This window comes from Artemia franciscana, chromosome 9 (genome assembly GCF_032884065.1).
Source record: "Artemia franciscana chromosome 9, ASM3288406v1, whole genome shotgun sequence".
NCBI lineage: Eukaryota > Metazoa > Arthropoda > Branchiopoda > Anostraca > Artemiidae > Artemia > Artemia franciscana.
This window is the reverse complement of record NC_088871.1, coordinates 6,546,271-6,574,212: the sequence shown is the minus strand read 5'-3', so window position 1 is coordinate 6,574,212 and position 27,942 is coordinate 6,546,271. Positions and strand designations below refer to the sequence as shown.

The 27,942-nt window shown below is 34.3% G+C and overlaps 1 long non-coding RNA gene across 1 annotated transcript; it reads right to left on the bottom strand.

The window, feature by feature from the left end:
* Positions 1-91: 91 nt before the first annotated feature.
* LOC136030940 (uncharacterized) lies at positions 92-27,850 on the bottom strand. The gene is made up of 5 exons (XR_010618398.1): positions 27,695-27,850; positions 22,392-22,556; positions 14,173-14,322; positions 9,121-9,258; positions 92-704 (listed from the first exon to the last, which is right to left on the bottom strand). It is a non-coding gene; the product is annotated as an uncharacterized LOC136030940 (long non-coding RNA).
* Positions 27,851-27,942: the final 92 nt, after the last annotated feature.

Sequence of the window (27,942 nt, the reverse complement as noted above, 5' to 3'; positions counted from 1 at the left end):
GAAATTCCTGAGAGGTATATCGTCTTTGGCTATTCAATCTCCATCAGACTTACAAATCTGTTTCTTAAATATAAAAAGTATGTCAAAACAATTTACAGGAATATAATCGTTTTATTTCTGAAGCAAGAATTTTGATTTATTGAACAATATTACTGAATCGAAAAAGAATTTTACAAAATATTTGTATTTATAACAAAAAGCAAAAATTGGGTTGAGTTAACTCTCCTTTCTGTGAAAGAAACATGATCTCTGCATAAGGTTTGAGGGGTCTTAGTTTGGTGCACCTCTTGACATTTAATTGAACAACGAAAGACACAAATAAAAGAAAAGGATAAATATTTCAAACTAATTACGTATCTCGGAGTGTACATTCACAACTAACTTTATGAGCTCTTGTGATTGTTTTGGACACTCATTTAAGAAAAAGAAACTAGAGGAATAATGAATTTTAGGATTATCATTGAAAAAAATAAAAAAAAACAACAAATAGCTCCCCTCCCTACGTTTCGAAAAATAGATTACGGTTGAAGTAAACTTAGAATAAGAAGCCTTTAGATTATGCCTGGTAATTGTGTTTAACTACTAATCTATAACCCAAATTACAGGACATAACCCCAGACAAGGCAAGTATTGACAAAATAAAATAAATTATTCTCAGCTTTTTCTTCGCATCTTTCGATTTTTCAATTGTTCCTTTCGGGTTTCTGCAAAAAAAAGAAACAAATTAAAAAAAGGAAGTTTGAGTATAAATTCTGTGAATTGATTTACGTAGACCTATTTGTTTTTTTCATTTCGCTTTTCATTGTATTTTGTCTACAATTTTAAAGTCGGGGGCCTAGAGACTAAACTAAGGAGAGGGGGCAATATCGTTTTTCTTGCAATATTTTTTTTTACAGAAAATATTTTAATTTTGAATTTAAATTAGAACAAAACAAACATCAATTGTACTACATAAGAAGAGATGTATACAGTGATTGAATTAAATTTTAAAAAAAGAAAGTTGTAAATGGCCCTTGCTCTTTGTGGTTAAGTTTAATAGCATTTTAAATAAAATTAATCTTTTTCTTACTTCAATAGATTCTATTTGACCAATATGGCAACCCTGTCTAATTATTCTGTGTAAGTAATTATACTAATTATGAGTAATTATAAGTAATTAATAATAAGTAATTAATAATTAAGTAATTAATAAGTAATTAAGTAATTAAAGTAATTAAGTAATTAATAATAATGAGTAATAGTAAGTAATAAGTAATTATAAGTAATTATACTGTGTGTATCACACACAGTGAAGAAGCTTTGGCTTGGTCTTAGATGAAACCTGGTTAAAAATTGAACCAGAAAAACAAACAAGTTTTTTCAAGTAAGTAAGGAACAGCATTAAAACTTAAAACAACAAGCAATTATTCTGCGCATATGGAAAGCTGTCGTCTTCCTTAGCTCGTTACGCTAATGTTTTTCAGTGCTTTGAAAAAGCTCCTTATTCCAATTAAACAACCTTGTAATTGAAGGTTCGTTTACAAAGGACTGTGTCAAAAAGTCAATCCGACATTCGTGAACAATTAAATTCTAAAACGAGTAAAAGTTAAAATGAATGCGCAAGTCAAACTAAATTGAATAGAAATTACTGCAAACAGTATGCTGACTGCTGCCCCCCTCTCTAACCGAAAACCTTATGAAATCCATTGTGTCCTATGCGTTATATTGAAAACTATATATATCTTTTAAATTGTGTTTTAATTTTTTCTAAGTATCGACAAAAAATAAACCCACTATAATAATCAAGATGACTGGACAGATTTAATGAAAATGATCTAATTGTTTCATTTATAATGGTATTAATTCCTGAAATTATCAGCAATTCAAACTTTATGCTAACCGTATTTTTTTCCAAGTTTGTAATTATAAAATCTATATCGTATTACATTTTTTTTCAGTATGCCACAAATAATATGTAGTAAGTTATATAGTTACGGAGAAGGAGTAGCCAACTCCTGTTCGTTGTAATTTATGTTTGCTTCAGTTTTGACTCAAGAATCAAAAACGAAAAAAAATCTGTACAGAAGAGAAAGTTAGGATAAAATAGCTAGGGAACAACGGAATAAATAAATATAAATAGATAAAAATAGAAATAAATAAAATATAATAAGTACAAATATATAAAAATTAAAATAGATGGTCAAGCGAAGCTCAAGACCTCCGCTTAACCGTCTTCAGTTCCAAATAAAAATTACGATCAGAACTCCACAGGACAATATAAAAACCAAACCTTAAACAAACACTAAAACTAAAAAAAAAGACCCTTTCAGTGTCATGGTGAAAGTGTAACTAAATAAAAACTATATAAGTGAATGGCACTTCGAACTTTCATTTATATTAAGATTTTTCAAAGGTTAATCGCTTCCCAGGTATGGTATTAACAGAGATAGGTTGCGAAATATGATTAGATGGACAGATATGAAAACCATCAGAATTAATAGGTTGATTGTAAACGGGGCTTAGATGGGTAAATTTTCGGTGGATACGCTTTTTGGTTTCAACTGCCTTCCTGAAACCTTAAATAAGACCTTTAATGCGGGCAATAAAGTAGATGTTATGAAACGAAATGAAAGGGTGTAGGTTTTCACAGACGTGTTAAGCAAGGGCAGAATCAAAAGTCTCAGGCCTTTGACGTAGGCCCATGGCTTAATCGATTGAGAACCTGTGCTCTCATGAACTCTTCCCTAATGGTTGGTGGATCCTCCCAATATATAAATTGGCACAAGAACAGGGATAGACACAAGAAACGCCACTACCCAGAGTGGGGCCGGTTTTATCCTTTCCACAGTTGAAAAAGCTCTCTGTATTTTATTTGATTTTTTTAAAGTGACGTTAAGGCTATGTTTTTTTAAAAATCTTCCTAGTCTCTCACTCAATTTAGGAACACAGCGTAGAACAGTAAACATTTTCACCCACCAAAGGGATACTATCTGTTGGGGGTTATGAAGTTAATGCATTCTTTTTCCTTTTTCAACCCTTTTCAAACAGTTCGTGGTAACGAACTAGTGAGTAGCAACCCGGCTCAATAGTAACAAAAACTCTAAAGAACGAAATTTTGATATCAACATAAACATCAAAAGAATCAGATTTTTATGCTGATTTTAAATATATGAGTTTCATCAAGTTTAGTTTTTCTCAACAGAAGTTACGTGCCTGAGAAAATTTGCCTTTTTTTGAAAAAGGGAAAAACAGCCCCTCCCAATAAAAGCTATAGAATCTTAATAAAAATCACACCATCACATTCAACGTATCAGAGAACTCTACTGAAGAGGTTTCAAGTTCCTATCTGCAAAAATGCGGATTTTTTTTTATTTTTGCCAGAAGAAAGATCACAGATGCGTATTTTTTTTTCCAGGGGTGATCTTATCAACCCAGTGGTCCTAGAATGCCACAAGAGGGTTCATTTTAACGGGAAGTATAAGTTGTAGTACCCTTTTAAATTGACCAAAAAATGGAGGGCAGCTAAGCGCCCTCCAACGCTTATTTTTTCGCAGTCACCGGACGAAAGTTTTGAGATAGCCATTTTGTTTAGCATAGTCGAAAAATCTAATAACTATGTCTTTGAGGACAACTTAATCACAGTCCCCGGGGAAACGGATGCAAGTTATGAACTTTATTAATTTTTACATATAGTATTCTTAATTGGGAAGCATAGTGACGTTTTCAGGGGGGATTTTTTAAGTGGTAGGGGGTTCAGGGGTTACGTAAGAGGATCATTCAATGGAGGAATTTATCTTAGGTGAAGAGAATTCCCATGAAGGGGGTGCTGGATTTTAGAGCGTTATTTAAAAAAACGATGAGAAATTATATTAAAAAAACAAGTTTTTTCAACTGAAAGTAAGGAACAACATTAAAAGCCAAAACACACAGTGATTATTAGGTGTATGAAGGGGGTCGTCCCCTCCTCAATACCTCAGTCTTTACACTAAAGTATTTTAGTAATTTCAGAAGAGCTATTTATTCTAATTAAAAGGCCTTTGTGATTCAAGGGTCATTCTTAAAGAATTTGAATAAAATGTGAACTTTAGCGTAAAGAGCGAGGTATTGACAAGGGGGATAACCCCCTTATACACGTAATAAAAACATATGAGTATAGAAGTTCGTTATATAAGTTAATTTGTAAGTTACGTGTATTTATTACCAATAAAAACGTTCGCAAATATAATTAAAAGCTCTATTGGCCTTTATAAGTAACCAAATAAATTTGGGGCAACTAGACCGCCTCCCCCACCCCCTTTCTTTCTTAAAATCTTCCAATCAAAACTTTGAGAGAGCCATTTAGCCAAAAAAAGCAAAAATTACCAAGCAAATTTCGTTTTAATTATTCATGTACGATGAACTAAAATCAAAACCAGTTTTAATTCAAAAACGTTCAGAAATCAAACAGTTCGTGGTAACGAACTGTAGTAAGGAGCGACCCGGCTCAATAGTAACAAAAACTCTAAAAAATTGAATTTTGATATCAATAGCTACATCAGAAAAATTGCATTTTAATCCTGATTTTAAATATATAAGTTTCATCAAATTTAGACTTACCCATCAGAAGTTACGAGCCTGAGAAAATTTGCATTATTTAAGAAAATAGGGGAAACACCCCCTAAAAGTCGTAAAATCTTAACGAAAATGACACCATCAGATTCAGCGTATCAGAGAACCCTACTGTAGAAGTTTCAGGCTTCTATCTACAAAAATGTGGAATTCTGTATTTTTTGCCAGAAGACAAATCACGGGTGCGTGTTTATTTATTTGTTTGTTTTTTTTTGTTTGTTTTTTCACAGGGGTCATCGTATCAACCAAGTGGTCCTAGAATATCGCAAGAGGGCTCATTCTAAGGGAAATGAAAAGTTCCAGTGACCTTTTTAAGTGACCAAAAAAAATTGAAGGGCATGTAGACCCCCTCCCACGCTCATTTTTTTCCTAAAGTCAACGGATCAAAATTTTGAGATAGCCATTTTGTTAGCATAGTCGAAAACCATAATAACTATGTCTTTGGGGATGACTTACTCCCCCACAATCCCTGGGGGAGGGGCTGCAAGTTACAAACTTTGACCAGTGTTTACATATAGTAATGGTTATTGGGAAGTGTACAGACGTTTACAGGGGGATTTTATTTTGTTTGGGGGTAGGGCTGAGGGGAGGGGACTATGTTGGAGGATCTTTCCTTGGAGGAATCTGTCATGGAGAAGAAAAATTCAATGAAAAGGGCGCAGGATTCTCTAGCATCAAACAGTTCGTGGTAACGAACTGTAGTAAGGAGCGACCCGGCTCAATAGTAACAAAAACTCTAAAAAATTGAATTTTGATATCAATAGCTACATCAAAAGAATTGCATTTTAATGCTGATTTTAAATATATAAGTTTAATCAAGTTTAGTCATACCCATTAAAAGTTACGAGCCTGAGAAAATTTGCCTTATTTAAGAAAATATGGGGAAACACCCCTTAAAAGTCGTAGAATATTAACGAAAATGAAACCATCAGATTCAGCGTATCAGAGAACCCTGCTGTAGAAGTTTCAAGCTCCTATCTACAAAAATGTGGAATTTCGTATTTTTTGCCAGAAGACAAATCACGGGTGCGTGTTTATTTGTTTGTTTTTGTTTTGTTTTTTTCTTTTTCCCAGGGGTCATTGTATCGACTAAGTGGTCCTAGAATGTCGCAAGAGGGCTCATTCTAACGGAAATGAAAAGTTCTAGTGCCCTTTTTAAGTGACCAAAAAAATTGGAGGGCATCTAGGCCCCCTCCCACGCTCATTTTTTCCCAAAGTCAACGAATCAAAATTTTGATATAGCCATTTTGTTCAGCATAGTCGAAAATCATAATAACTATGTCTTTGGAGATGACTTACTCCCCCACAATCCCTGGGGGGGATGCAAGTTACAAACTTTGACCAGTGTTTACATATAGTAATGGTTATTGGGAAGTGTACAGACGTTTTCAGGGGGAATTTATTTTGTTTGGGGATGGGGCCGAGGGGAGGGGGCTATGTTGGAGGATCTTTGCTTGGAGGAATCTGTCATGGGGGAAGAAAAATTCAATGAAAAGGGCGCAGGATTTTCTAGCATTACTATAAGAAAACAATGAAAAATAAATATGAAAACGTTTTTTCAAATGAAAGGAAGGGGTAGCATTGAAACTTAAAACGAACAGAGATTATTACGCAAATGAGGGGTTCTAAAAATACTTTACTATAAAGAGCGAGGTATTTAGGAGGAGATAAATACCTCACTCTTTATGCTAAAGTATTTTTAGTAATTTAAACTATTTATTCTACGGCCTTTCTGATTCAAGGGTCATTCTTAAAGAATTGGAACAAAACTTACGATTTAGTGTAAAGAGCGAGGTATTAACGAGGGTACAAACCCCCTCGTATACATAATAAAAATATAAGATTATGAAAGTTTGTTACGTAAGTTAATTCTTAAGTTACGTATATTTTTTACTAATAAAAACATTCGTTAAAAATTAAAAGTTCTAGTTGCATTCTTAAGTAACCTAAAAATTGGAGGGCAACTAGACCTCCTTCTCCACCCTTTATTTCTCAAAATCGTCTGATTGAAACTAAGTGAAAGCCATTTAGCCAAAAAAAAAAATTAATATACAAATTTCATTTTAATAATTTATGTGAGGAGAGCTAAAACCAAACATGCATTAATTCAAAAACGTTCAGAAATTAAAAAAAAAAAAAAACTAATTTTTTTAGCTGAAAGTAAGGAGCGACATTAAAACTTAAAACGAACAGAAATTACTCCGTATATGAAATGGGTTGTCCCCTCCGCAATCCCTCGCTCTTTACGCTAAAGTTTGACTCTTTGCCACAATTCAATTTTTTAAAACAATTAAAAGCTTTAGCGTAAAGAGCGAGGGATTGCGGAGGGGACAACCCATTTCATATACGGAGTAATTTCTGTTCGTTTTAAGTTTTAATGTCGCTCTTTACTTTCAGCTAAAAAAAAATAGTTTTTTTTTTATTTATTACTAATAAAAACGTTCGTTAAAAATTAAAAGTTCTAGTTGCCTTTTTAAGTAACCGAAAAATTGGAAGGCAACTAGGCCTCCTTCTCCACCCCTTATTTCTCAAAATCGTCTGATCAAAACTAAGAGAAAGCCATTTATCCAAAAAAAGAATTAATATACAAGTTTCATTTTAATAATTTATGTGCGGAGAGCCAAAACCAAACTTGCATTAATTCAAAAACGTTCAGAAATTAAATAAAAAAAACTAATTTTTTTAGCTGAAAGTAAGGAGCGACATTAAAACTTAAAACGAACAGAAATTACTCAGTATATGAAATGGGTTGTCCCCTCCGCAATCTCTCGCTCTTTACGCTAAAGTTTGACTCTTTGCCACAATTCTACTTTTTAAAACAATTAAAAGCTTTAGCGTAAAGAGCGAGGGATGGTGGAGGGGACAACCCATTTCATGTACGGAGTAATTTCTGTTCGTTTTAAGTTTTAATGTCGCTCCTTACTTTCAGCTAAAAAAATTAGTTTTGTTTTATTTAATTAACAATATAAACCGTTCTGAAGATCATGACACAGATAGTAGTGTTTAATTTAGTCATATGCATCCTCTAGTTGACCTGATAAATAAAACTTAATAATAATCCTTACAAAATTATGTCTATGCTCTTTCACTGCCTGGATACGCTTACACTCTTTTTGTTTATTAGAATATTAAGAGCTGAATTAGTAATAGAAATGGCCCCCAAAGTTTAAGCTTAATACTCTTAGTCGTTCTTGGTATATTGCTGAGATGTCTTTTGACATCCAACCTACAAACAGTAAGTTTTGGTTTACGCATTTAGTTTTTAAGCATAATGAGCAAATTACATTATTGTGGGGGGTTGACCTACCCAATAGCCCCAGATACATAGTTGATAGCCTGCTCAGCTATGCAACAAAATGGCTGTTTTAAAATTTTGATTGGAAGTGTCTGAAAAATTATGAGCTAAAGAAAAGGGCTGATTGCACTCTAATCATTTTTGACTGGTAAAAGAGCACTAGAACTTTTAACTTTATATCAAATTAACTCCTTTAAAATACGAATGATATTACTAGCTATGATAGAGCATCGTTACCTTTGTCCTTATATGCCCTATATTGCTTATATGCCCTTTTAATACCTTAATGCATGTACCTTTTTCGTTTAATAGAAACTCACCCTAAACGTTCTCTAAAAGTTTCGACTTAATGCGATTCGTTGCGTCAATTAAAGCGACCGTAGAAGCAGCATTAAATGTATACACAGTGTCTTCTGGGTAGTTAAACTCCACAACCTATGAAGATATGAAGGTGAAATTTTCAGAGAATATTTCTGTTGTATGGATATATGGATGCTATATCTTAGGAACAGTTTCGTGTGAGAAATTAAATTTACTACGCTTTTTGTGGGGATATTGGACTAACCAAAAGACAATATTTGCATTATAATACTAATGCCTCTACTCCTGCAGCTACTACTGCTACTATAAATATTACTGCTACTACTACTATTGCTACTAAAGCTAAGACTACTACTAATAACTGTACTCCTAATGTTACTTCTGTAACTACTGATGTTAGGGCTACTACTAATAGACTTAAGGGTATTAAGGCAAAATTTTGGGCAATAATGTAAGTGTATTGAAATAAATCAATACACGCTATACCCATTGGGTTTGTTAAGAGGCCGTATCAGTAGCACTTTAGGACTGGTTGATGGTATCAAGTTGAAAATCTCTTCGTGGATTGTAGGTGATGTTGATAAAAAGGTGCTATTTGCATACAGTTACTACTGCTACTACAATTATCACTAAGCATAATTACTGAATCTTTCAACAATGATGACAAAAATTGATGTCTCAAATCATCTTTATTATGGGAAATGATAGGCATGAGGAAATCCCTCAAATCACTTTGAATCTTAAAAAAGGCACTATTATGTCCAATATTTGATTAATTGAGACCTATTTGAATTTAATACGACCGCCCATTCCATAAAAACCATATTTGCCCCCAGGACAAAAATTAAAACCCTTGACCCAAGGCTCTGGATGGGGGGATGCGAACCATGGAAGCCCTTATTAATTTTCAAACTTACTTTTTTTCTTGTGTGGAGATCCAGCTTGTTCGGCCGAATTGTGAGCAGGCAGAGCACTGGGACCAGGTAAGGATAGGTCACTGCAATCGGCAGCGACAGCACAACTCGATAAAACACTTGACTCTACCTTCACAGTATCTTTAAAATAAAAAGAAATATATAAAACATAAAAATTATAGTCAGATAAATAAAGCACCAGATACTATAAAAGCTGTATTTGGTGATAGGTTTCGATACAGTTGAAAGATGGGATGATTGGTAATATATTATAAAACCTAAATTTTGAGGGAGCGTTGAAATTGTTTGTTGTGGGAAATGATGGGCGAGGAGGAGTCTCTTAAATTGTTTTGACTCTTAAAAAGGCACTATAACTTCAAATTTAAAGTCAAATGAGACCACCCATTCCATAAAAACCCTATATGTCCCCAGGGCATAACTTCATGCCTTTGCCTTAGGGCTCTGGGGGGTTGCACCAGCCCTGAAGGCATTGTTATATATTCTTTTGACTATTTTAAACAAAACCACCATTGTGAAATTTCAATCAGACACACTTGGCAAAAATAGGTGTAGTTGGGTGGGAGGGGGGGGGGCTACTTGACCTCTATTGCTCCATTACCTTATATGACAAGTAGAACTTCCAATTTCAACAAATTAAGCCACCTCTAAAATTTATGCAGCAATCCCTTCGATAAGAACCTTAAATACCCCAGGTGCATAACCTACAACACTCACCCTCAGGCTCTGGTAGTTTGTATCAACCACAAAAGCCTTGTTGTATGATATTTGGACTATTTTGAATAAAACGACTGTCTTAAAATATATCTTGAATACAAAGGACGTGTTTGTGTGTATGTGGGAAAGAATAGCCACGCTCTGATCAATTTGTCTCTTAAAAAGGGTACTAGAACTTCTGTTTACCAATCCAAAGAGGCCTATCCAAAGTATTTACGTCCACACTTTCTATAAAAACCTTATATGTCCCCAGGACATAGCTTAAAACCCATTCCCTGAGATAGTAGGGGGGAGGCGGGGTTTCTCCCTAAAAGACATAATTTCTGAAACCTTTAACTACGATGAGCAAAATTGTTCTATCCAAATTTTCATTGGAAGTGTTGAGAAAAACTATTAAAATAAGAGATAAACTAATTGCTCTCAAATCACTTTGACTCTCAAAAAGGGCATTATAACTTCCAATTCAAAATCAAATAAGCTCCATCTGAAGTTTATGTGGCCACCCATTCCGCAAAAACTTCTTATGCGTATATGGCATAACTTACAACACTATCCACAGGGCACTGGGGAGGGGGCTGCTTCACCCCTAGAGACATCATTATAAATTCTTTGAACTATTTTTAACATAATCGCTATGACATAATTTCAATCAGATCCGTTTGGTGAAAAGATTGGTTGTCAGGGAGAGGGGAAGCCAAATGCCCTCCATCACTTTTGACGCCTTAAATGCCCTGTGGCATAACTTACAAAACTTGCCTCTAAACTCAAGTGGTTTTATTAACTCAAAAAGCCTTGTTATGTATGAATGGATGAATGAAACTTTATTAACCCAATAAACACACAATGGTATCAAAATAGAGCATACAAGGGGAAAAAAGAAGGAAACAAAAATCAACTTCAATTGGAAAAACTTTTTACAAAAAGGCACAAAATAAACTATGTAAAGCATCCAAATTCTGCTAAAAGCATAACCTATGCTCCGCGACAACAGCAAACGGATTGACAACTCCATATACCAAAACCACCCGCACAGAAGCCCACAGAAGTACACACACTAAGAACTTAGCGCAACGAAAATAATTTGACCGACAAGCTCCTTTATCCGACGTCCTAAAAAAAATCCAAAAAGGTGATAAAGCTAACAAATGGGGCACAGAAAACACATTATAAATTTTAGAAAGTGCTTTTCTTTTATAGCGTGCTTTGCAAGGAACAAGCATACAAGGCCGAATCCCTTGCGAAGCTTTGCACCTAAAAATTCTAATAAAACTGCTCGAGTATGATATAATGTCCCAATCACCAATGCTACAGCACAAAAAAAAAAAAAAAAAAAAAAAAAAAAAAAAAAAAAAAAAAAAAAAAAAAAAAAAAAAAAAAAAAGGAGACAGAAGGAGAAAAGGAAGACTGTTTCCCTAAATTAGTGATTAATATAGACCAGCACTTGAATGAGGCCTTAACCCTACTCATCCATACAATCACATAGGTCAAACAGCATAGCCACACACAATCAACCATAAAGAATAATCCATGGACAGGCAGTCATGTCGTCAATAAGTATAAGTCGTCATTTACCAAACAATTGAAAAAATAATATAGACAAATAATTCAGAGGCAACACCCAACATAAGGGCTCATCAGGAGAATACACTGGCCTATATAGGGTTTCGCCACTCTAAATTCTCTACCCAGCACAGTGTTGTGGCTACCACAGAATATCCATGGCATCCCCGCGTCAGGTATCACCCCCAAAATACATGCCTATGAAAAAAAAAAAACAGTATATATATATATATATATATATAAATATATATATATATATATATATATATATATATATATATATATATATATATATATATATATATATATATATATATATATATATACATATATTCAAATCTGACTTTCCTTACTATAGTCTCTTCAAAATTACTAATTATCTCGTTAGGAATGGTGATGAAGATATTGAAAAAAAATGAGAATTTTGGATTGAATTTGCTTATCTTTACTGCCAACTGCGCCCTCTATTTTAATAAAATTTGAAAAATTACAAAAAGGTTATAACCGTTAAATCTTTTATCTGAAATCTAGCACCCCAAAGGTTTGTGGACCCAGGGCAGTACCCCCTCTATCATCTTCCTAAAACCACCCTGCCATTGCAGCACCAAGTCCCCAGAAACCAATAGAGCTACCTATGTTAGCTTCCCCTTCACCCCAATCTCTTCAAGGCTTCCCTCTTTACTCCTTCCTAAGGAATTTTTAAGGAATGCAATAGGGACAAAATGAATGCACGATAGGGATTGAGGAAATGAAAAAGCACAAGAAAGAGAACAAATGGAATAAGTGGATAAGTAGAATAGAATAATGGAGAAAACAGAAATAGAAACTAGAAATGGAATACAATAGATTTAATTCTTTGAAACGGCTTACCAGTTGAAGCTGAAGGTCTTTGATCTTCTTTTCGTATCTCTTCAACATAGCCTTGTCATTAACGACCTCATTGACCATTGGCTTGTTCTTGATTAAAAACACAAGAACAAGCCAATAGTCAATGAGGTCGCTAATAGTTGCAAATCTACAATAGAAGCGTTTATTCAGCTAACATCTTCACTCACTTCACTCATTCATTCACTCAATCATTCACTTCGGTCATTGTCTCAATCTTACTATCCTTAAGTCTTATTATACGGAGGGAAAAATCCTGAAACATTATGAAAAAAAGCAGCACTTCAAACTTTACAATGGACTATGAATATACAAACCTTCAAGCCACTGAATATAATAGCTCTATTCCAGGAATCTTCATTTCGACCTGCTTTTTTGGAAAAAAGGCAAATCCGAGATGTAAATCATATACTACGGTAAAACCTACCAGAAACCAATATAAATATTTTGCAAAATAATCTTTTTTACAAAAGTTTTGTAAGGCATAATTAGGCTGTCTAAAACACCTCCTCATCGTTTTTATTTGTTTCCTATATTTGGAATATTAATTCCCAAAATTTTCCTCGGTGCCAGAAATGGTTCGGCTTCAACAAATAATAAGGGCACTAGCACTCTCAATTCCTAATAAAATGTGCGCTTTGTGAAGTTTCTATGACAACACTTCCTTTATAAGTATTACTATAAGAAAACAATGAAAAATAAACATGAAAACGTTTTTTCAAATGAAAGGAAGGAGTAGCATTGAAACTTAAAACGAACAGAGATTATTACGCATATGAGGGGTTCTAAAAATACTTTAGCATAAAGAGCGAGGTATTTAGGAGGAGATAAATACCTCGCTCTTTATGCTAAAGTATTTTTAGTAATTTCAACTATTTATTCTACGGCCTTTCTGATTCAGGGGTCATTCTTAAAGAATTGGGAAAAAACTTACGATTTAGTGTAAAGACCGAGGTATTAACAAGGGTACGAACCCCCTCGTATACATAATAAAAATATAAGATTATGAAAGTTTGTTACGTAAATTAATTCTTAAGTTACGCATATTTTTTACTAATAAAAACGTTCGTTAAAAATTAAAAGTTCTAGTTGCCTTTTTAAGTAACCGAAAAATTGGAGGGTGACTAGACCTCCTTCTCCACCCCTTATTTCTCAAAATCGTCTGATCAAAACTAAGAGAAAGCCATTTAGCCAAAAAAAGAATTAATATACAAATTTTATTTTAATAATTTATGTGCGGAGAGCCAAAACCAAACATGCAGTAATTCAAAAACGTTCAGAAATTAAATAAAAAGAACTAATTTTTTTAGCTGAAAGTAAGGAGCGACATTAAAACTTAAAACGAATAGAAATTACTCCGTATATGAAATGGGTTTTCCCCTCCGCAATCCCTCGCTCTTTACGCTAAAGTTTGACTCTTTGCCACAATTCTACTTTTTAAAACAATTAAAAACTTTAGCGCAAAGAGCGAGGGATTGCGGAGGGGACAACCCATTTCATATACGGAGTAATGTCTGTTCGTTTTAAGTTTTAATGTCACTCCTTACTTTCAGCTAAAAAAAATTAGTTTTTTTTTTATTTTTAAACAAAAAACAAGTTTTTTTAATTGAAAGCAAAGAGCTATATTAAAACTTAAAACGAACAGAAGTTATTCCGTATATGAAAGGAGCTGTCCCCTCCTCCACGCCCTGCTCTTTACGCTAAAGTTTGCGTTTTTGTATTGATTCTGGTTTTTAAAACAATAAAAAACTTTAACGTAAAGAGCATGGCGTTGAGGAGGGGACAACCCAATTCATATATAAAATAATTTCTACCTTTATAATTATAACAATAATTATAATACCATTATTATACCAATATAATTTATGCAATTACCTGGTTTGAAAGGGTAGAATCTTTACTCCTCCATGGACAACTTCTGTTTTTTGGGGCACTTACTGGATTGCCTGCAGTTATTTTGTTTTCTTCTATTATTCTCGTGCTTTTCTCTGCAAATGGGGCAAATCCACGTCTCACTGATTTCACCTAAAACATCTACATATATTAACAATTTGAGCCCTATTTAAAACTGTTTTAGGAAGCGGTCTAAAGTTTTGGAATGGAAAGATAAAGGGTTGGTCAATCATTGAACACCATTTTAGCATGTATTAGACTATCGTATATGATACCAAGCAGTACTTGGTAACAAACTGTAAGTAAGGAACGTCTCGGGTTAATAGTTGCCAGAACTGTAAAAAATAGAATTTTGATAGCAATAGAAATATCAAAAGATGGGGCTTACTACGCGGATTTTAAATATATAAGTTTCATTAAGTTTAGTGTTACTGATCAGAGATTATCAGCCCGAAAAATTTGCTTGAATTTCGAGTAGAGCTTTGTAGATCCAATTCTCAAAAATGTGGAATTTTTATTTTTGCCCGAAGAAAGGTTATGGATGTGTGTTTATTTTTTTTTTCATGGGTGATGGTATGGACGCTGTTGTCCTAGAATATCAGAAGGGGCCTTATTCTAACATAAATGAAAAATCCTAGTACCCTTTCTAAGTGACGAAAAGATTGGATGGCAATATTGCTGTTTCAATATTGCCAATATAGTTCTTCAATGTTCAAGCTATTTTGTTCAGAATAGTTGAAAGGCCGAATAACTGTTCCTTTGCAGATATCATGACCTACAAAGCCCCTGGGGAAAAAGTCTTTAAGTTACAAAATTTGCTTAATGTTTACGTATGGTATTTGTATAGAAAATTTTCTAGTACTTTTGAAAAGAGCTTCTTATTATTCCAATTAAACGATCCTTGTGTTTCAGGAGTCGTTCTGAAAGAATTGGGACAAAATTCAAACTTTAGCGTAAAGAGCAAGGTGTTGAGGAGGAGGCTACCTCCACTATATCCTGAGTAATTTCTGTTCGTTTTAATCTTTAAAGTTGCTTCTTACTTTCAGTTGAAAAAACTTTTTTATTTAATTTCTGATCGTTTTTAAATAATCAAAGGAAATCTGGCCCCATATCCACAGAGAAATACCTTCCCCACGGATATATCCTCTTGACAATTCAATCTCAGTAAAAAATTTCCCAGGACAATTGCCCTTGACAACTCCACGCGTAAAATTGAGACGGAAAAGAGAGAGCAAGAAATATAAAAACAAATTTAATAGGAATTACGGCAAATTCCCCAATGTATAATTTTTTCTGACACGTTCACCCCCTGGAAACTTCCCTACCCATGGAAAGCTCCGTCTTGAAAAAAAAAACAGCAGAAAATTCTTCTTCCCACTCAAAAATGTATGAATGCTTCCCAATAACAAATAGTAGGCGTAAACAATGGGCAATTTGTATAACTTGAAGACTTTTCCCCTAGGGCTGTAAGGGGGCTCATGTTATATCGAAAGTTATAGTTAAATTAAAAAAGAAATTGGAATCCTTAATTGGAAGTAAGGAGCGACATTAAAACTAATAAGGAACAGAAATTATTCCGTATATGAAAGGTGCTGTCCCTTCCTGAACGCCCCGCTCTTTGCGCTAAAGTGTTTATTGTTTAAAACAGTAGGATTGTGAGAAAGAGTCAAACTTAAGCGTAAAGAGCGAGGTATTGAGGAGGGGGCGAACCCCCTCATATACGTAATGATTTCTGTTCGGTTTAAGCTTTAATGTTGCGACATTTCTACGAAAATGTGGAATTTTGTATTTTTTACCAGAAGGCAGATCACGGATGCGTGTTTATTTGTTTGTTTGTTTTTTTGTTTATTTTCCCCCAGGGGTGATCGTATTGACCAAGTAGTCCTAGAATGTTGCAAAAGGGCTCATTCTAACGGAATGTTAATGCTCATTCTAATGAAAAGTTCTAGTGCCCTTTTTAAGTGACCAAAAAATTGGAGGGCACCTAAGCCCCCTCCCACGCTAATTATTTTCCCAAAGTCAACGGATCAACATTCTAAGATAGCCATTTTATTCAGCGAAGTTGAAAAACCTTGTAACTATGTCTTTGGGGACGACTGACCCCCCCCCGACCCAAGGTCCTCGTGGGAGGGGCTACAAGTTACAAACTTTGACCAGTGCTTACGTATATTAATGGTTACTGGGAAGTGTACAGACATTTTTATGGGGATTCTTGGTTGGGGGAGGGGTTGAGAACAGGGGGATATGTTGGGGGAATTTTCCATCGAGGAATATGTCATGGGTGAAGAAAATTTCCATGAAGGGAGCTCAGGATTTTCTAGTATTATTTAAAAAAAACAATGAAGAAATAAATATGAAAAGTTTTTTCAACTGGAAGTAAGGAGCAGCATTAAAACTTAAAACGAACAGAAATTATTATGCATATGAGGGGCTCACCTGCTTCTAATACCTTGCTCTTTACGCTAAAGTATTTTTAGTAATTTCAACTATTTATTCTATGGCTTTTGTGATTCAGGGGTCATTCTTAATGAATTGGGACAAAATTTAAGCTTTAGTGTAAAGAGCGTGGTACTTACGACGGGGTGAGCTCCCTCATTTCTGTAATAAAAACATAAAAATACAAAAGTTCGTTACGTAAGCTAATTTACAAGTTATGTATATCTTTTACTAATAAAAACATTCGTAAAAAATTAAAAGTTCTTATTGTCTTTTTAAGTAACCAAAATATCGGAGGGCAATTAGGCTCCTCCCCCGCTCCTTTTTTCTGAAAATCATTCGATCAAAACTATGAGAAAGCCATTTAGGCAAAAAAAAATAATATGCAAATTTCGTTTTAATTATTCCTCTGCGGAGAGCCAAAATCAAGACATTCATTGATTCAAAAAACGTTCAAAATTTAAATAAAAAAAACAAGTTTTTTTACTGAAAGTAAGGAGCGACATTAAAACTAAAAATGAACAGAAATTGCTCCGTATATTAAAGGGCTACTTCCTCATCAGCGCCTCGGTCTTTACACTAAAGTTTTTTACTGTTTAAAAAAGAAGAGTTGAGAGAAAGAGTCAAACTTTAGCGTATAGAGCGGGGCGTTGATTAGGAAGTAGCCCGTTTCATATACTAAGTAATTTCTGTTCGTTTTAAGTTTTTATGTCGCTCCTTACTTTCACTTAAAAAAAACTTGTTTTTTTTTTTGTTTAATATCTGAGAAGATCGAATTTCCTTATTTCTAATATTTCTTATTTCTCGTATATAGTTATCAATAGTATAAATGGAAAGATTCTTAAGAAAATCGTTGGGAGGGGGAGATCACCCCCTCCTTGTATCCGTTTTTGGCCATTAAATACTATTGCACGACACTGTCTAGTTTTTTTTGTACTTTCAAAAGGCTTCGTATTGTTCTAATTAAACGAACCTTGTATTTCATGATTCGTCCTTACAGAATTGGCACGAAATCTAAACGTTAGCATTAAGATCGATGTGTTGAGGAGAGGGAAACCCTACTCATATATGTAATAATTTATACTTGTTTTAAGTTTTAGTGTTGCTCCTTACTTTCAGTTCAAAGAGCTTGTTTTTTAATTTTATTTTTGATTGTTTTTAAACAATTCCTAGAAATGTGGCTCCACCTCCACAGGGAAACCCTCATCCCCACGGATATATCCTTTAGACAATTCAATCGATTACCCTTAACATCTTCACGCGTAAAATTGAGTCACTAAAGAGAAAGCAAGACATCAGAAAAATTTCGTATAGGAATTCAGGCAAATTTCCATAAAAATAAAAAATAATAAATAAGAAAAATAAAAAACCTAAGCAATTACATACTATACGAGATTTCTTTATTTTTTAAATTTATTAATTTTTTTTAGCACTTCTAGATGTAGATGCCAAAATACAAGATATGTCTTTTAAACCCAATTGGGTAGATGAAGTATGTGGAGTGAAACCCAGTGGATGTCCAGGGAAACTAACATAAAGGGGAAATGACCAAATACTTCCTAATACTGCTACCAAGAACTGCTGCAGAAGCAATAATAATTTTTTCCCCTGCACAAGACGTGGGTAAGCCTATTGCTTCTTTAATGGCGTAAATTCATCAAATATTAGGGAGGGGGTAAAATGTATCTTCTAAGAGGTATGGGGGGGGGGGGCTTAAGTTTTTTTTCAGATTTTCCAATAGCTTACTCAGAAAAAAAAAGGATTTTTGAAAGGAAACATATTAGGAAAAGGGAAAGCGAGTGAAAAATCATAAGAAAAAAAAGTTTAAAAGTTTAAGTTTAAAAAAATAGTAATAACCTAAAGATTGTAAACTGTATTAACAGCGAAAACCCATTAACATTGCTTGACGTTTTGAGGTTTTTGCCACCTATTTTCAGGATAAAATGTAAATATCCTTACAGTGAGTTTATAAAGCCTATTATTTTGACGAATATGTTTTTATCAAAATTCTGTTTTCCGACTTCAGTTGTTATTGACTGCATTCTCTCCTTAATATCAAAACTTCTGTTTTTTACCAAAACAATTTAGGGGACCACCAGTTATGCATCCGTAACCTCTTGGTCTGCAGGCGAGGACTCTACCACTGTACTGTGGGTTATAGATCGCCTTAACAAATACTATATGCGAACAATATGGGCAAATTTTACAACTTAAACCTCTTTTCGCAGGAACTGCGGGGGGGAGGGTAAGTTATCCCCATAGGTATAGTTATTGGACTTTTCAACTATTTTGAACAAAATAGTTACCTCAAATCTCTATAAGTTTGCTTTTATATTAAAAAAAATTAATGACCTTGGTGAAAGGAATTTCTAGAGACATACAATCAATGATCATATCAAGACGTATCAATGATCATAGAAATCAATGATCATATCAAGACGTATCAATGATCATAGAAACTGTTTACAGAAATTAGTTATAAAAGTAGAAATTGAGAGTGAGTTAACATAGGAAGGTAGTTTTGAATTTGATTTTTATTATTGTATGAACTCTCATTGAATAGTTCGAACTAGCTTACAATTTCTTAGAGTATCAAGTGTGTAATAAAATCGTGCAAGAATTTGGCCCAATCCAGCTTCATCTACTGCAGTGATAAGTGTGTTATTACGCATGCTCAAGGAACCATTTCAGAGTCGCCGTCTTCTTTCATTCCAAACTAAGGTTTGTTATAAAAGAAAGACGAACATTTTGCTCCTTATTTCCTCAGTTCAGAGTTTTATTCACTAATAAATACAGAATGGAAATACAATACTCTTATTCTCCCTCGAAAGGCTCCATGGCTAGGGATACAAAGGAGATTCAGGGATCCTCAAGTCTTAACTCTACATGAAATCGTATCCTAAATCTTTTTTAACAGAACTTCCGTTTTTTTATCGATTTTACTATTCTTAGCCATGATTGTATACTCATTAAAGTGACGAAGAAGCAAAATAAGGAAGACATATTATGAAAAATGCCAAATACTACAACCCACCACTGAAACAGCTTATAGAAATTAAAGGTGATTTTATTCTATAGATAGCTATTTCAATCTAAATATAAGCCTATATAAAAATTCTTGAAACTTCACAAAAGGAAGCAGGTTAAACATCCGCTACTAAAAAAAATAATGGTACGAACTTCCTACAGATTATGGAATTCACGATTGGTTTGTACTTAAGGTTTTTGCCAAAGTATTTCCTAGAAATCCCGTTCTTATTGCTTGACAGGAAAAAACATCCCTATGTTGTCATAGAAAAACTTAATAAAGTATTATTTTCTGCTACAACTAGGAGATTCATTTTATAAAATTTCATAATTTTATAAAGTGTTAAATAACTTTAGTCGAAGTGTTCTTGTGGGTTTAAATTGCCATTATCTGATGCTACCAAATGAATTGAGCTTCTTTATTTGCAAGAAATATTAGCAGACAACAAGACATGGCAGATTAGTTAATGCTGTAACGTTTTGTGGCTGCTTCCAACAGAAATTTTTTTTAGTGAAATTCTTGAAGGATTCAAGAGGTTGTTGCACAAAATTGTTGATGAACTTTGAGCGTGGATTTCAAAGAATGAAAATCAATCTTGGGAATCTATTTAAATAGTTCGGGGTGACGTACTGTAAGTAAGGAGTGACTTGGTCCAATTGTCACTTAAACATGAAAAACAGAATTGTAGATAGCAGTAGACAAATTAAATAATTAGCTTTTTTATGCAGAATCCAAATATTTAAAATTTGTTAGGTTTAATGCTACCCATCAAAAGTTACGAGCCTGAGAAAATTTGCCTGATTTTTGAAAAAAGGGGGAAAATATCCCTCAAGTGTCGAGAAACAATACTAAAACTGTATCATCATATTCAGCACATCAGAGAACCCAAATGTAGAGTTTTTAAGCTCCAATATTAAAAAAACCTGAAATTTTGCCTTTTTTTTTGCCAGAAGAAAAATCACGGATGCGTGTTTATTTGTTTATTTTGGTACTTTCAGGAGGTAACGATTAAAAACCCATAAAGTTAAAAACCACAAAAAGTTACCCTGAAAGTTTAAGGTGTAAATTAATAACGTCGGCTGTTCTTGAGATGTTGCTTTGTCACCTTTTTTACAATCTACACGTTCATCCTTAGTTTTGAGTCAGTTTAACATCCACTTAAACATTCTTATTAATTGATACCCTGACTTAAATGAAATGTATGTATCAAGAAGTACTCTAAGTAGAACTAAAGATCATTACATTCGATTCCTAGGCATCTTGCTTGACGAAAATTTTCCCTTCATCCATCATATTGACCTGATTAAAATGAAAATCTCCTAGAGTCTCGGAATCTCAAGAAAGCTTAAACACATATTTCCAGGGTCTATTCTTAGAAACTTAGTCTGCAGCCTAGTTCAGTCTTATGATTCATATTGTTCTGTGATACGGATGCCAACTTTTTCCTCGTCTCTAAAGCCACTTTCAAAACTCTATTATAAGGCAAGGACACTTATTCAGGAAACAAGCTGATCTTCACTTAAACCATTGCTTGATTTGAAATATCTCTGTTTTCCTGTTTGTCCTTCTTTCATTTTTTTTATAGTTGCACGGCCATCTGCCTGCTGCCCTATGTAATAACATATCTTTTATTTTTGTTCAATTGACTTATCATCTCCACACTGTCAACAGTTTACAGATTCTTCATTCTCCATTAGTGAGGTCTGTCTTCAACCTTTTGACAGCTTGCAAAAGGATCTACAACACACTCCCAGTGTCTGCATGAGGATACCATAGTTATTGCGGAAGTCTCTATGCAGAAATCTGCATAATTGTTTGGCCTTTCAACTATGGTGAACAAAATAGCTATCTCAAAATTTCGGATACCACGATTTTGAGTATACAGGGCGTGAGAGGGAGCCTAGTTGCCTTCCAATCTTTTTGGTCACTCAGAAAGGTTACTAGGATTTTTCATTTCTGTTAGAATAAACCCTCTCCTGATATTCTTGGACCACAGGATCCACAGCATCACCCAGGGAATAAATAAATAAATAAACACACATCCGTGACCTCTCTTCTGGCAAAAAAAATGTAAAATTCCACATTTTTGAAAATTGGAGCTCTACAGCAGGGCTTTCAGATACGCTGAGCCTGATGGTGTAATTTTAAATTAGATTCTATGACTTTTACGGGGTGTTTCCTCTTTTTTCTTTCAAAATTCAGGTAAATTTTCTCGGGTTGATAACATTTGATGGGTGACACTAAACTTAATGAAAGGTATATATTTAATATCAGCGTAATAAGCCAATTCTTTCGATATATCTGTTGTTATCAAAATTCTGATTTTTACCGTTTCGGTTACTATTAACCCGGGTCGTTCCTTACTTAAAGTTTGGTACCAAGGAATTATGATACACAGCTGTTCAGAGTTTCAAATAGGGCTCAAATGGCTAATATCTGTAAATGTTTTAGGTGAGATAAGTGAGACATGGATTTACTCTCTCTGTAGAAAGAAGCCAACGAAAAGTGGAGGTAAAGAAAGACAAAAGTTAAATAATTGCAGGTTATCCAGCAAACGCCCCTCAAAACAGCTGAAGTTGCAAGATCCATGGACGAGTAAGGATTCTACCCCTTCAAACCAGGTAATTGTATTTTTTGGAAAGGCTTAGTTTTGTTTAATAAAATGCAAAATTACAAAATGCATTGTAGAAATGAAATCGACGTTCAGAGTTCATATGTCCCAATAATAACAACAAACCTGTTCAAAACAATAATGTCGTTGATTCGCCTTTTCTCTCGTGAACGTTTTGCAGCCTCGTTATTGTGACGGCGACGATCCCAGTAGTTTATGTCCTTTTTCGCGTCTGGAATAAATTCTCGCTGTTTACGATGCAATGAAGCGGAGGAAGACAGGTTGACTGCTCTGGAAAAGAAATAGGATTCTTAGTCTTTTTTTTATGAGCATCCCTGTTCTCTCTTCTTTTATTTTAGATAAGGACTATCATTTGAAATGACAAGTAAGTAATTTCTACTCAGCTCGTTTTTTGAACAGATCTTTCTTAGTTTAGATCTAATGGTAAAAAAATCATCTAATTAACCACTCTCCGTTGCTCAAACATCCTTCTATTTTGTTCCATTTGACGCAAGCATAAATAATCTTATCACAAAATACGGAATTGTAACTTTGTATAATTTCTTATATAATTTTTTCATAATTTTTTATTGATTAAAAAATTAATATTTTTTAATTAATATTTTTTTTAAAGAAAATTCATTATGATCCGATTACCCTCTCGTAAGTTAAAAATTTCTCAATTTTTCCTCTCCCTTCAGCCCCCAGATGATCCAATCGGGGAAAGCGACTTTATCAAGTCAATTTGTGCAGCTCCCTGACACGCCTATCAATTTCCATCGTCCTAGTACGTCCAGAAGCACCAAACTCGCCAAAGCACTGAACCCCGCCCCCTAACTACCCTAAAGAGAGCAGATCCAGTCCGATTACGTCAATCACGCATCTACGACATTTATAAGCGTTTCCAAGATTTCTGGTTTCCCCCTCTAGCTCCCTCCAGTGTCAACAGATCCGGTTGGTATTTTAAAATAAGAGCTCCGAGGCATGAGTTCCTTCTAAATATCAAATTTCATTAAGATCCAGTCACCTGTTCTTAAGTTAAAATACCTCAATTTTTCTAATTTTTTCAAATTAACAACGCCCAGCTGCCCTGGAGCTGGGCGTTGTTAATAAAAAGAGAAGGGATCCGTTCCAATTATGTCAATCACGTATGTATAACTTGTGCTTATTCTTCCCATCAAGTTTCATCCTGATCTCTCCACTCTAAGCGTTTTCCAAGATTTCCAGTTTCCAAGATTTTTGGTTTCCCACTCCAGCTCCCCCCAATGTCACCCAATCTGGTCGGGATTTAAAATGAGTGTTCTAAAGCACAAGATCCTTCCAAAGACCAAATTTCATTAAGACCTGATCAACCATTCGTAAATTACAAATGCCTCCCTTTTTCTAATTTTTCCAAATTACTCCCTCCGCCCAACTCCACCAAAGAGAGTGGATCCAGTCCGGTTATTTCCGTCACTTATCTTGGACTTGTGCTTATTCTTCCCACCAAGTTTCATCCTGATCTCTCCGTTTTAAGCTTTTTCCAAGATTTCCGGTCCCCCCCCTACGATGCTGGATCCAGTCGGGATTTAAAATAAGACATTTGAGTTACGAGGTCCTTCTAAGTATGGAATTTCTTTAAGATCCGATCACTCCTTCTTAAGTTAAAAATATCTCATTTTTTCTGTTTTTTTTTAGAATTAATCCTTCCCCCCAACTCCCTCAAAGTGAGCGGATCCGTTCTGGTTATGTCAATCACGTATCTAGGACTTGTCCTTTTTTTCCACACCAAGTTTCATCCCGAACCCTCCACTCGAAGCGTTTACCAAAATTTTAGGTCCCCCCAGCTCCCCCCAATGTCACCCGATCCGGTCGAGATTTAAAATAAGAGCTCTGAGACGCGATATGCTTCCAAACATCAAATTTCATTAAGATCTAATAACTCCTTCGTAAGTTAAAAATACCTCATTTTTTCAAATTTTTCAGAAATAACCCTTCCCCTCCAAAGTCCCCCAAAGAGAGCGGATCCATTCCGGTTATGTCAATCACGTACCTAGGACTTGTGCTTATGTTTCTCGCCAAGTTTGATCCCGATCCCTTCACTCCAAGCGTTTTCCAAGATTTTAGTCCCCCCCCCCCATCTCCCTGCAATGTCACATGATCCGGTCGGGATTTAAATAAGAGCTCTGAGACACGATATAATTCAAACATCAAATTTCATTAAGATCCAATCATCCGTTCGGAAGTTAAAAATACTCCGATTTTTTCTTTTTGCTAATTTTTTCGATTTAACCGTCCCCCCTCCTCCAGATAGTCGAATTGGGAAAACGACAATTTTAATCTAATCTGTTCTAGTTCCTGATACGCTTGCCGAATTTCATCGTCTTAGCTTACCTGGAAGTGCCGAAATTAGCAAAACCGGGAAAGACAGACAGACCGACAGACAGTCCGACAGACTGACAGAATTTGCAATCACTATATGTCACTTGGTAGATATCAAATGCTATAACAAAAACACACATCTTTCTTCTGAAAACAAAATATTCTTGGATGAACTTATCGGTTGGATCTGAATCTATATGCGTTTAAGATGGACGGACTATATGCGTATAGGATAAGCGTACAGGCGTAAAGGATAAGGATAGGAATATACTCTTCTTCTTTTCTTCTCTCTTTACTAGCTTCTCTTTGTACTACCACTAGCCATTACACCCTAAAAATCTTAATAATCAATTTACATGCACAAAATTGTCCATCATTTTTATCAACGGGTCGATAAGTTGGCTAGGCTCTCACAGAAGCTATAATTCGATAGAACTAAAATAGGAAGTTGATTTGGTGCCACATTCTCAATATTGGCATTTATCGTCTCTTTCTCACTAATTATACTTTTATTTTATTACCATATAAGCAGAAAAAATAGGTCCTAGAATAGCTGGTTTCTTTAAAAAAAAAAAAAAAAAAAACGAAAAAAAGCGTATCTACATGCTTATGGGATAAAAATGGACAGACTTTGAGCCTGTGATTTCACGACATTTGAAGACTTGGCATTTATTTGTGCTAAACATTGGCATTGATATTTATTTGTGTTTAAGAGGCATTACGGGGACAAATTCAATAAGCACTATATGTCAAGTTTAAAAAAAATGTGTGTAAAAATAAATACTTTTTAATCATATTTAAGAAAAATCTGTTTTCATCTTTTTTATTTCTACAGGAGTGATCAGGGGTAAAAGGAGGTGAGCAGTATATTCCCTAATTAATTTTGAACTCAATTTTGAAAGAGTACTTCAAATGTATTTTGTTTTCCATAAACTGCAAATTGTTCTTACAAGGCGCGACGGGCGTCAGCCCTACTCCGATTCGGTTATATATTAAAATTTCATTTCGAGTTGGGTTTCCGTTATTTACTGATAGCGATCTATGGTTATTTTACGGTTGAACACCAATTTGAATGAATTTCTGCTCATTTTGGTTAAATATAGCTCTTCATTTTTTTTTTAAAAAAAACTTTTTTTTAGGGAAAATGTTTTTTAGATTAAATCCTCCTCCTCGACTAGACTGAAGGCTGAGTCAAGACGTCCACCTAATCATTAGCGTTTTTCCTCTTTTGTTACTGGCTGTTAGTTCCTAATACTTTCTTGCATATTGCCCCCTATTCCTAGTGAATTCCATAGTTAGACAAAAGATGAGAAACACACTAACAAGCAAAAAATCCGCAAAGCGTGTATTCTGTCTCCTATTTCCGTTAATTTCAGTCAATATAGTCGTCATCTCAGTGCTTTATCCCTTTATATTAAGAAATCATGGCGTTTTTAGTGTAGTTTAGTTTTGTGATGAAGAAGCTCAGTTTTTTTTAGTGACTTGATCAATAACATTTGCAGTTTAATTTTTTGAAGCAATTAGTAAATAAAGAATTACAATTATCAACTGGCTATATGCGTTACACTCTTAACTGCTTTTAGAAAATCTCTAGTCACAGTTTAGCATTAAGAGCAGGGATTTAGATAGGAGCGATTAACATCTATTCAGGATCGACTCTGTTTGTTTTGTTTTAATTAAGTTTCCATTAGTGTTAATCTTAGCTTCTTTACCACAGGTTACTAGACAAAAAAAAAGCACTAACAGTTAGCACAACTAAAAGGCGCCGCTAAGATACAAAAAAAGGATAAATTTTAACGTAAGGTTTTAAAGCAACCCTCTCAATCCATGCTTGAACGAGAGTCCTCCAAAAGAGCAAAAGAGGCCATGCCAAATATTCTATAACCTTAGGAAACTATCGCGAAAATTAAGAATACTGGCACCAAGCGAACTTTGCATGGCCAGGGATGGATCGAAGGGGGGGGAGGAGGCAACCTACCTCAGCCACTGGCTTATAAGGGACACCGACTCATAAGTAACTTTTTGATCTGATTAAGTAAAATTTAAGTCCTGATTTTTCAGTTTTTATTAAATCCCAGTTTTTAAATAAATAATTAAATTAAATAGTTAATCATTAAATCCAAATTAAATCCTAATTTTTTAGTTTTGGAACGTGTCAATGTTTGTCTTGGAGATGTATTTAACTATGCCACTTTCTTCTATTGAGAGAAGCTGAAGCTATTATCGATGTTAATTTATTATTATTAATTAAAAACTATCTTAGAAACAGGACGTCCAAGCAACAGTTAACAAACTTTACTATAATCTGCATAAAACACGATGCGGCTTCATAGCTTTCATATGAAGACATTGCAAAGAGATTTGCTTTGAGAAAATCACATAATCTATAGGATAAGACTGATCTTGTATAATCTAAATTTTATATGTATTGTGTCATGAGTAAAATGCTACCTGGAATCTCAAGTTTTCCTTAACTTTATTTTACGTATTAGAAATTACATAAGAAAGTGTGTTAATGATAGCAAACAATTAAATAAATATTATGTTCATAAAGCTAAAATAACCACAATCTGATATAAATGGGTTTGTTCACCAGGGGGAACCAATTGTCATTCTTGCCAAAGCCACTAAAAGGTCTATACCCATCCCTCCATATGGCTAGACCATTATCTTGGCCCAGCCACAGTTGCCAGTATGCTAGAACAGTTACCAAGTTTGGGCAAATTGAATCCAAAATTTTCATTTTTCTCATATGTTCATTATCATTCCTTGAAAATAAAAGTAATTAGATCGAATTTAATTAATTTTATTAATGAATGGGCTGTATATTTTTGAGAGACAGGGGATGGGGGAGGGAGAGGCTATAGGGCCCGGGTGTGAGAGAGGCCAGAGCCACGGATTATTTATACATTATAGAGAAAAGTAGCTATCAAAAATGGTTCGTTTGAATTTATTATTTTTGTCATAACTATGACTAAATCTAGCTTATAAAAAAATTCATAGTCAGAAGAAAGATTATGTTTATATAAGAGTAGCAGAAATAAAATAAGCAAAGGACTAAAATTTACCTGATCGGATGTTTCCTTCACAGAAATTCGAGTAAAACTGGACCAGAAAATTGTACAGACAAAAAGAAATTTTTCATTCAAGCATATTTCAGAATTTAGTTCACCTCAGTTTTGTTGCGAAACCCAAGTGGGAATTGAACTGTAATGAACAAAGTTTGCTCGTCGATATTTTCACAAAAATTCAAAGGCTTATTTTAGATAAAGTAAAGAACGGCATTATTGCTCAACAGAAACGGAAACCACAGTTA